The sequence below is a fragment of the Cherax quadricarinatus genome, chromosome 82 (genome assembly GCF_038502225.1).
Source record: "Cherax quadricarinatus isolate ZL_2023a chromosome 82, ASM3850222v1, whole genome shotgun sequence".
NCBI classification, from domain to species: Eukaryota; Metazoa; Arthropoda; class Malacostraca; order Decapoda; family Parastacidae; genus Cherax; species Cherax quadricarinatus.
The window spans coordinates 17577106-17586890 of NC_091373.1; the positions used below are offsets into that span (position 1 = coordinate 17577106).

General features: G+C 44.1%; 1 protein-coding gene across 1 annotated transcript in view; it reads left to right on the forward strand.

Annotated features, from left to right (window-relative positions):
• Window positions 1-9785, forward strand: part of LOC128702846 (uncharacterized) — a 541804-nt gene that overhangs the window by 520494 nt on the left and 11525 nt on the right. The window lies entirely within an intron of this gene.

Sequence of the window (9785 nt, forward strand, 5' to 3'; positions counted from 1 at the left end):
AGAGAGAAAACAGAAGAAATTTTGATTACAATATATACTTTAAGAATATAAGAGAGACTTGTCCAACATTTGGGTCCTCATCCTCGAAATGTTGCGCCAGCAAAGCAGATTCTTTTCAGTGCATAGTACAACACTTCAGTGGACAAAATAATACTTCAGTCGATAATACAACACTTCGGTGGATAATTCAACACTTCGGTGGGTAATACAACAGTTCAGTAAATAATGCAACACTTCGTTGGATAATATAATAACATTTCAGTGGATGATACAACACTTCTGTGGCTACTACAACACTGCAGTGGATAATATAAGAACATTTCAGTGGATAATACAGTAGACAAGTTTAATAGAGCTAAACTGTATTACTGAACTTTAATATATTAAGAGAAGCCGCTAGATCCTAGTTTGTTACAGAAAAAATGAATACTCCTCAGCATAGTAATTCATACAGATGTATACAAGCCACAACACTGGTCATACACATACAAGCCACAACACTGGTCATACACATACAAGCCACAACACTGGTCATACACATACAAGGCACGACACTGGTCATACACATACAAGGCACGACACTGGTCATACACATACAAGGCACAACACTGGTCATAGACATACAAGGCACGACACTGGTCATACACATATAAGGCACGACACTGGTCATAGACATACAAGGCACGACACTGGTCATACACATACAAGGCACAACACTGGTCATAGACATACAAGGCACGACACTGGTCATACACATACAAGGCACGACACTGGTCATACACATACAAGCCACAACACTGGTCATACACATACAAGGCACGACACTGGTCATACACATACAAGCCACAACACTGGTCATACACATACAAGGCACGACACTGGTCATACACATACAAGGCACGACACTGGTCATACACATACAAGGCACGACACTGGTCATACACATACAAGGCACGACACTGGTCATACACATACAAGGCACGACACTGGTCATACACATACAAGGCACGACACTGGTCATACACATACAAGGCACAACACTGGTCATAGACATACAAGGCACGACACTGGTCATACACATATAAGGCACGACACTGGTCATACACATACAAGGCACGACACTGGTCATACACATACAAGGCACGACACTGGTCATACACATACAAGGCACGACACTGGTCATACACATACAAGGCACGACACTGGTCATACACATACAAGGCACGACACTGGTCATACACATACAAGCCACAACACTGGTCATACACATACAAGGCACGACACTGGTCATACACATACAAGCCACAACACTGGTCATACACATACAAGCCACAACACTGGTCATACACATACAAGGCACAACACTGGTCATACACATACAAGGCACGACACTGGTCATACACATACAAGCCACAACACTGGTCATACACATACAAGCCACAACACTGGTCATACACATACAAGGCACAACACTGGTCATACACATACAAGGCACGACACTGGTCATACACATACAAGCCACAACACTGGTCATACACATACAAGGCACGACACTGGTCATACACATACAAGCCACAACACTGGTCATACACATACAAGCCACAACACTGGTCATACACATACAAGCCACAACACTGGTCATACACATACAAGGCACAACACTGGTCATACACATACAAGCCACAACACTGGTCATACACATACAAGGCACGACACTGGTCATACACATACAAGCCACAACACTGGTCATACACATACAAGGCACGACACTGGTCATACACATACAAGGCACGACACTGGTCATACACATACAAGCCACAACACTGGTCATACACATACAAGCCACAACACTGGTCATACACATACAAGCCACAACACTGGTCATACACATACAAGCCACAACACTGGTCATACACATACAAGCCACAACACTGGTCATACACATACAAGCCACAACACTGGTCATACACATACAAGCCACAACACTGGTCATACACATACAAGGCACAACACTGGTCATACACATACAAGCCACACCGCTGGCACGACACTGGTCATACACATACAAGCCACAATACACATACAAGGTCATACACATACAAGGCACAACACTGGTCATACACATACAAGGCACACACACTGGTCATACACATACAAGCCACAACACTGGTCACACATACAAGGCACCACACTGGTCATACACATACAAGCCACAACACTGGTCATACACATACAAGCCACAACACTGGTCATACACATACAAGGCACGACACTGGTCATACACATACAAGGCACGACACTGGTCATACACATACAAGCCACAACACTGGTCATACACATACAAGCCACAACACTGGTCATACACATACAAGGCACAACACTGGTCATACACATACAAGCCACAACACTGGTCATACACATACAAGCCACAACACTGGTCATACACATACAAGGCACGACACTGGTCATACACATACAAGGCACGACACTGGTCATACACATACAAGCCACAACACTGGTCATACACATACAAGCCACAACACTGGTCATACACATACAAGGCACAACACTGGTCATACACATACAAGCCACAACACTGGTCATACACATACAAGCCACAACACTGGTCATACACATACAAGGCACGACACTGGTCATACACATACAAGGCACGGCACTGGTCATACACATACAAGGCACAACACTGGTCATACACATACAAGGCACGACACTGGTCATACACATACAAGGCACGACACTGGTCATACACATACAAGGCACAACACTGGTCATACACATACAAGGCACAACACTGGTCATACACATACAAGCCACAACACTGGTCATACACATACAAGGCACGGCACTGGTCATACACATACAAGGCACGACACTGGTCATACACATACAAGGCACAACACTGGTCATACACATACAAGGCACAACACTGGTCATACACATACAAGGCACAACACTGGTCATACACATACAAGGCACAACACTGGTCATACACATACAAGGCACGGCACTGGTCATACACATACAAGGCACGACACTGGTCATACACATACAAGGCACGACACTGGTCATACACATACAAGGCACAACACTGGTCATACACATACAAGGCACAACACTGGTCATACACATACAAGGCACAACACTGGTCATACACATACAAGGCACAACACTGGTCATACACATACAAGGCACAACACTGGTCATACACATACAAGGCACAACACTGGTCATACACATACAAGGCACAACACTGGTCATACACATACAAGGCACAACACTGGTCATACACATACAAGGCACGGCACTGGTCATACACATACAAGGCACGACACTGGTCATACACATACAAGGCACGACACTGGTCATACACATACAAGGCACAACACTGGTCATACACATACAAGGCACAACACTGGTCATACACATACAAGGCACAACACTGGTCATACACATACAAGGCACAACACTGGTCATACACATACAAGGCACGACACTGGTCATACACATACACATACAAGGCACAACACTGGTCATACACATACAAGGCACAACACTGGTCATACACATACAAGGCATACACATACAAGGCACAACACTGGTCATACACATACAAGGCACAACACTGGTCATACACATACAAGGCACAACACTGGTCATACACATACAAGGCACGACACTGGTCATACACATACAAGCCACAACACTGGTCATACACATACAAGGCACAACACTGGTCATACACATACAAGGCACGACACTGGTCATACACATACAAGGCACAACACTGGTCATACACATACAAGCCACAACACTGGTCATACACATACAAGGCACAACACTGGTCATACACATACAAGGCACAACACTGGTCATACACATACAAGGCACAACACTGGTCATACACATACAAGCCACAACACTGGTCATACACAAGGCACGACACTGGTCATACACATACAAGGCACAACACTGGTCATACACATACAAGGCACAACACTGGTCATACACATACAAGGCACAACACTGGTCATACACATACAAGGCACAACACTGGTCATACACATACAAGGCACGAACACTGGTCATACACATACAAGGCACAACACTGGTCACACTGGTGGTCATACACATACAAGGCACAACACTGGTCATACACATACAAGGCACAACACTGGTCATACACATACAAGGCACAACACTGGTCATACACATACAAGGCACGACACTGGTCATACACATACAAGGCACAACACTGGTCATACACATACAAGGCACAACACTGGTCATACACATACAAGGCACAACACTGGTCATACACATACAAGGCACGACACTGGTCATACACATACAAGGCACGACACTGGTCATACACATACAAGCCACAACACTGGTCATACACATACAAGCCACAACACTGGTCATACACATACAAGCCACAACACTGGTCATACACATACAAGCCACAACACTGGTCATACACATACAAGCCACAACACTGGTCATACACATACAAGGCACGACACTGGTCATACACATACAAGCCACAACACTGGTCATACACATACAAACCACAACACTGGTCATACACATACAAGGCACGACACTGGTCATACACATACAAGCCACAACACTGGTCATACACATACAAACCACAACACTGGTCATACACATACAAGCCACAACACTGGTCATACACATACAAGACACGACACTGGTCATACACATACAAGACACGACACTGGTCATACACATACAAGGCACGACACTGGTCATACACATACAAGCCACAACACTGGTCATACACATACAAGGCACGACACTGGTCATACACATACAAGCCACAACACTGGTCATACATATACAAGGCACGACACTGGTCATACACATACAAGCCACAACACTGGTCATACACATACAAGCCACAACACTGGTCATACACATACAAGGCACGACATTGGCCATACACATACAAGGCACGACATTGGTGATACACATACAAGCCACGACACTGGTCATACACATACAAGACACGACACTGGTCATACACATACAAGGCACGACACTGGTCATACACATACAAGGCACGACACTGGTCATACACATACAAGCCACGACACTGGTCATACACATACAAGCCACGACACTGGTCATACTCATACAAGACACGACACTGGTCATACACATACAAGGCACGACACTGGTTATACATATACAAGGCACGACACTGGTTGTACACATACAAGGCACGACACTGGTTGTACACATACAAGGCACGACACTGGTCATACACATACAAGGCACGACACTGGTCATACACATACAAGGCACGACACTGGTCATACACATACAAGGCACGACACTGGTCATACACAAGGCACGACACTGGTCATACACATACAAGGCACGACACTGGTCATAGACATACAAGGCACGACACTGGTCATACACAAGGCACGACACTGGTCATACACATACAAGGCACGACACTGGTCATACACATACAAGGCACGACACTGGTCATACACATACAAGGCACGACACTGGTCATAGACATACAAGGCACGACACTGGTCATACACATACAAGGCACGACACTGGTCATACACATATAAGGCACGACACTGGTCATACACATACAAGGCACGACACTGGTCATACACATACAAGACACGACACTGGTCATACACATACAAGGCACGACACTGGTCATACACATACAAGGCACGACACTGGTCATACACATACAAGACACGACACTGGTCATACACATACAAGGCACGACACTGGTCATACACATACAAGGCACGACACTGGTCATACACATACAAGGCACGACACTGGTCATACACATACAAGGCACGACACTGGTCATACACATGCATCAATGTAAATCACACACAAAGTAGCACACACGTAATTATATACATATATGCCTTCATATCAGTGATGTTGAGGGAGGGATGTGGAGAGCGAGAGTGATGTAGAGTTGGTAATGTAGGGGGGATAAAGGATAGGTTTGGAGGTGGGTGGTGGAAAGTGGGGACAGTGGTGGTGGGGTGAGAGACGTAAGGGGTGAGAAGGACCAGTTCAGTGGGGAAAGTGTGGGGGAGGTAAACTAAATGTTGAAGTGTAGATGTAGCCAGGACTGGTACAGGTACTTCACATCACTACAGTTTGCGCTTCTTTCCTTCCGCCCTCCCTCTCTCTTCCTCCCTCTCTCTTCCTTCCTCCCTCTCTCTTCCTCCCTCTCTCTTCCTCCCTCTCTCTGCCTCCCTTCCTCCCTCTCTCTGCTTCCCTTCCTCCTCTGTTACTCCACATTTGTCCTGGAACGAACATGGTTGTTCAGAAGTGAGCATCATCTTCTGGGTGTCACCATCCTGATGCTTGTTGAAAATAGATTCTTGTGCCACTCCGTTGAGAGAATCTGATTGACAGAGACAGACACACACGCGCACGCGCGCACACACTCGACCCCTGCAACCTCAGCTAGGTGAGTACACACACACACACACACACACACACACACACACACTAGAGAGGCGTCTTATATGCGGGTTATAATAACATGGTAGAGGAGGTTGCTGGTGACTGTGTGTGCTGAGTCGCCAGTTTTAACTTGGGATATATAAATAAAAAATTACAACTGATGTTAAACTTAAGTTGGAATTTCCAAGTGTGTTCTAGAGCCTAAGGCTACGTACAAAGTGTATGAGATAAACAGATGAACTGAAAGAGATACCTAGAGCCAATAAAGCATTTAGGTTACTGGGAACACGCTAAAGTCTTAAATATGTACTCACTGGAGCAGAGATAATGACAATATACACCTGTAAGATGCTCCAGGATCTGGTCCCCAGTCTGCACACTGCCATAACAACATACTGAACTAATAAGAGACATGGGAGGAAGTGCAAAATAAACCCAGGGAAAAGAAGGGATGCAGTGAGCACTATAAGGGAACACTGTATCAACATTCGTGGCCCAAAGTGTTCAACATCTTACAAGGTTTAGCGCTTTGTTTTGATTATAATAATAACCAACGTCTTACTTGAATATATATCAGAAACAGTGCTGGGACAAATGTAGAAGTCAAGAGAAAACTGGACAAGTATCTTCACCAGATGCCAGATCAACCAGACTGTGATGGATGTGTGAGGCAGCAGATCAACAGCATCAACAGCTTGGTTGACCAGGCTAGCACCAGCCAAGCCTGGTCCAGGGCTGCGGGAAGAGAAATATTCTCAAAACCCTTCAAAGGTAGAGATCAGTTTCAAAGTGAGTGGAAGGGGATAGGATGAGATGCAAGAGACTGGAGTGAGTGGGATGGGGTCGTAGGATAGGTGAGGCCACATATATGGTAGCTGGACGGTATGGGACGGAATGATGGAGCTGGGAAGAGGAGGCCGGGGAGTAGTATGAGATGGTGTAGGGGGCTAGCGGGAGAGGCTGACGGCTTGGCCTGCTTCCTTCCAGATCATGATTGATGGAACACAACTTGGGTTGCCAGCACTGTGGTCGTGTGCGAATTAATTACTCTCATATCTCCCGTTTGGTTTTCATTTTTCTTCAAAGAACACTGACGTTCTCCTTTAAGGAACACTGACGTTCTCCTTTAAGGAACACTGATGTTCTCCTTTAGGGAACAATTACTCGTTTTTCCTTTAAATATCTATGATTGTAATGGTGATTGTGGTTGGGTAGGGATTGTAGTTGTCTTAGTAATTGTGGTGGTGGTTGTCTTAATTGTGGTGGGGGTTGTCACTGAATCATAACACTGTACCATGGTCAGTGTATCATAACACTGTACCATGGTCAGTGTATCATAACACTGTACTATGGTCAGTGTATCATAACACTGTACCATGGTCAGTGTATCATAACACTGTACCATGGTCAGTGTATCATAACACTACCATGGTCAGTGTATCATAACACTGTACCATGGTCAGTGTATCATAACACTGTACTATGGTCAGTGTATCATAACAATGTACCATGGTCAGTGTATCATAACACTGTACCATGGTCAGTGTATCATAACACTGTACCATGGTCAGTGTATCATAATGTACCATGGTCAGTGTATCATAACACTGTACCATGGCTAGTGTATCATAACACTACCATGGTCAATGTATCATAACAATGTACCATGGTCAGTGTATCATAACACTACCATGGTCAGTGTATCATAACACTACCATGGTCAGTGTATCATAACACTACCATGGTCAGTGTATCATAACACTACCATGGTCAGTGTATCATAACACTGTACCATGGTCAGTGTATCATAACACTGTACCATGGTCAGTGTATCATAACACTGTACTATGGTCAGTGTATCATAACACTGTACCATGGCCAGTGTATCATAACACTGTACCAGGGTCAGTGTATCATAACACTGTACCATGGTAAGTGTATCATAACACTGTACCATGGCCAGTGTATCATAACACTGTACCATGGCCAGTGTATCATAACACTGTACCATGGTCAGTGTATCATAACACTGTACCATGGTCAGTGTATCATAACACTGTACCATGGTCAGTGTATCATAACACTGTACCATGGTCAGTGTATCATAACACTGTACCATGGTCAGTGTATCATAACACTGTACCATGGTCAGTGTATCATAACACTGTACCATGGCCAGTGTATCATAACACTGTACCATGGTCAGTGTATCATAACACTGTACCATGGTCAGTGTATCATAACACTGTACCATGGTCAGTGTATCATAACACTGTACCATGGTCAGTGTATCATAACACTGTACCATGGTCAGTGTATCATAACACTGTACCATGGTCAGTGTATCATAACACTGTACCATGGTCAGTGTATCATAACACTGTACCATGGTCAGTGTATCATAACACTGTACTATGGTCAGTGTATCATAACACTGTACCATGGTAAGTGTATCATAACACTACCATGGTCAGTGTATCATAACACTGTACCATGGTCAGTGTATCATAATGTACCATGGTCAGTGTATCATAACACTGTACCATGGCTAGTGTATCATAACACTACCATGGTCAATGTATCATAACAATGTACCATGGTCAGTGTATCATAACACTACCATGGTCAGTGTATCATAACACTACCATGGTCAGTGTATCATAACACTACCATGGTCAGTGTATCATAACACTGTACCATGGCCAGTGTATCATAACACTGTACCATGGCCAGTGTATCATAACACTGTACCATGGTCAGTGTATCATAACACTGTACCATGGTCAGTGTATCATAACACTGTACCATGGTCAGTGTATCATAACACTGTACCATGGCCAGTGTATCATAACACTGTACCATGGTCAGTGTATCATAACACTGTACCATGGTCAGTGTATCATAACACTGTACCATGGTCAGTGTATCATAACACTGTACTATGGTCAGTGTATCATAACACTGTACCATGGTCAGTGTATCATAACACTGTACCATGGTCAGTGTATGGTGTAATGGCCAGGTGGTGTGAGAGTCGTAGCTGGTGCCAGGCTTGTGTACATACAGATGAACCAGTTAATATTAACGCTGTTGTTAATCACAGTAGTTAATGTTAACTTTAGTTAATGTTAAACCTGCTGTTAGTCACTTTAGTGTTAACACTGTTAGTCACAGTAGTTAATATTAACACTTAGTTACAGTAATTAATATTAACACTGTTGTTAGCTACAGTAGTAAATATTATCACCGTTAGTCACAATAGCTAATTTTAACACTGT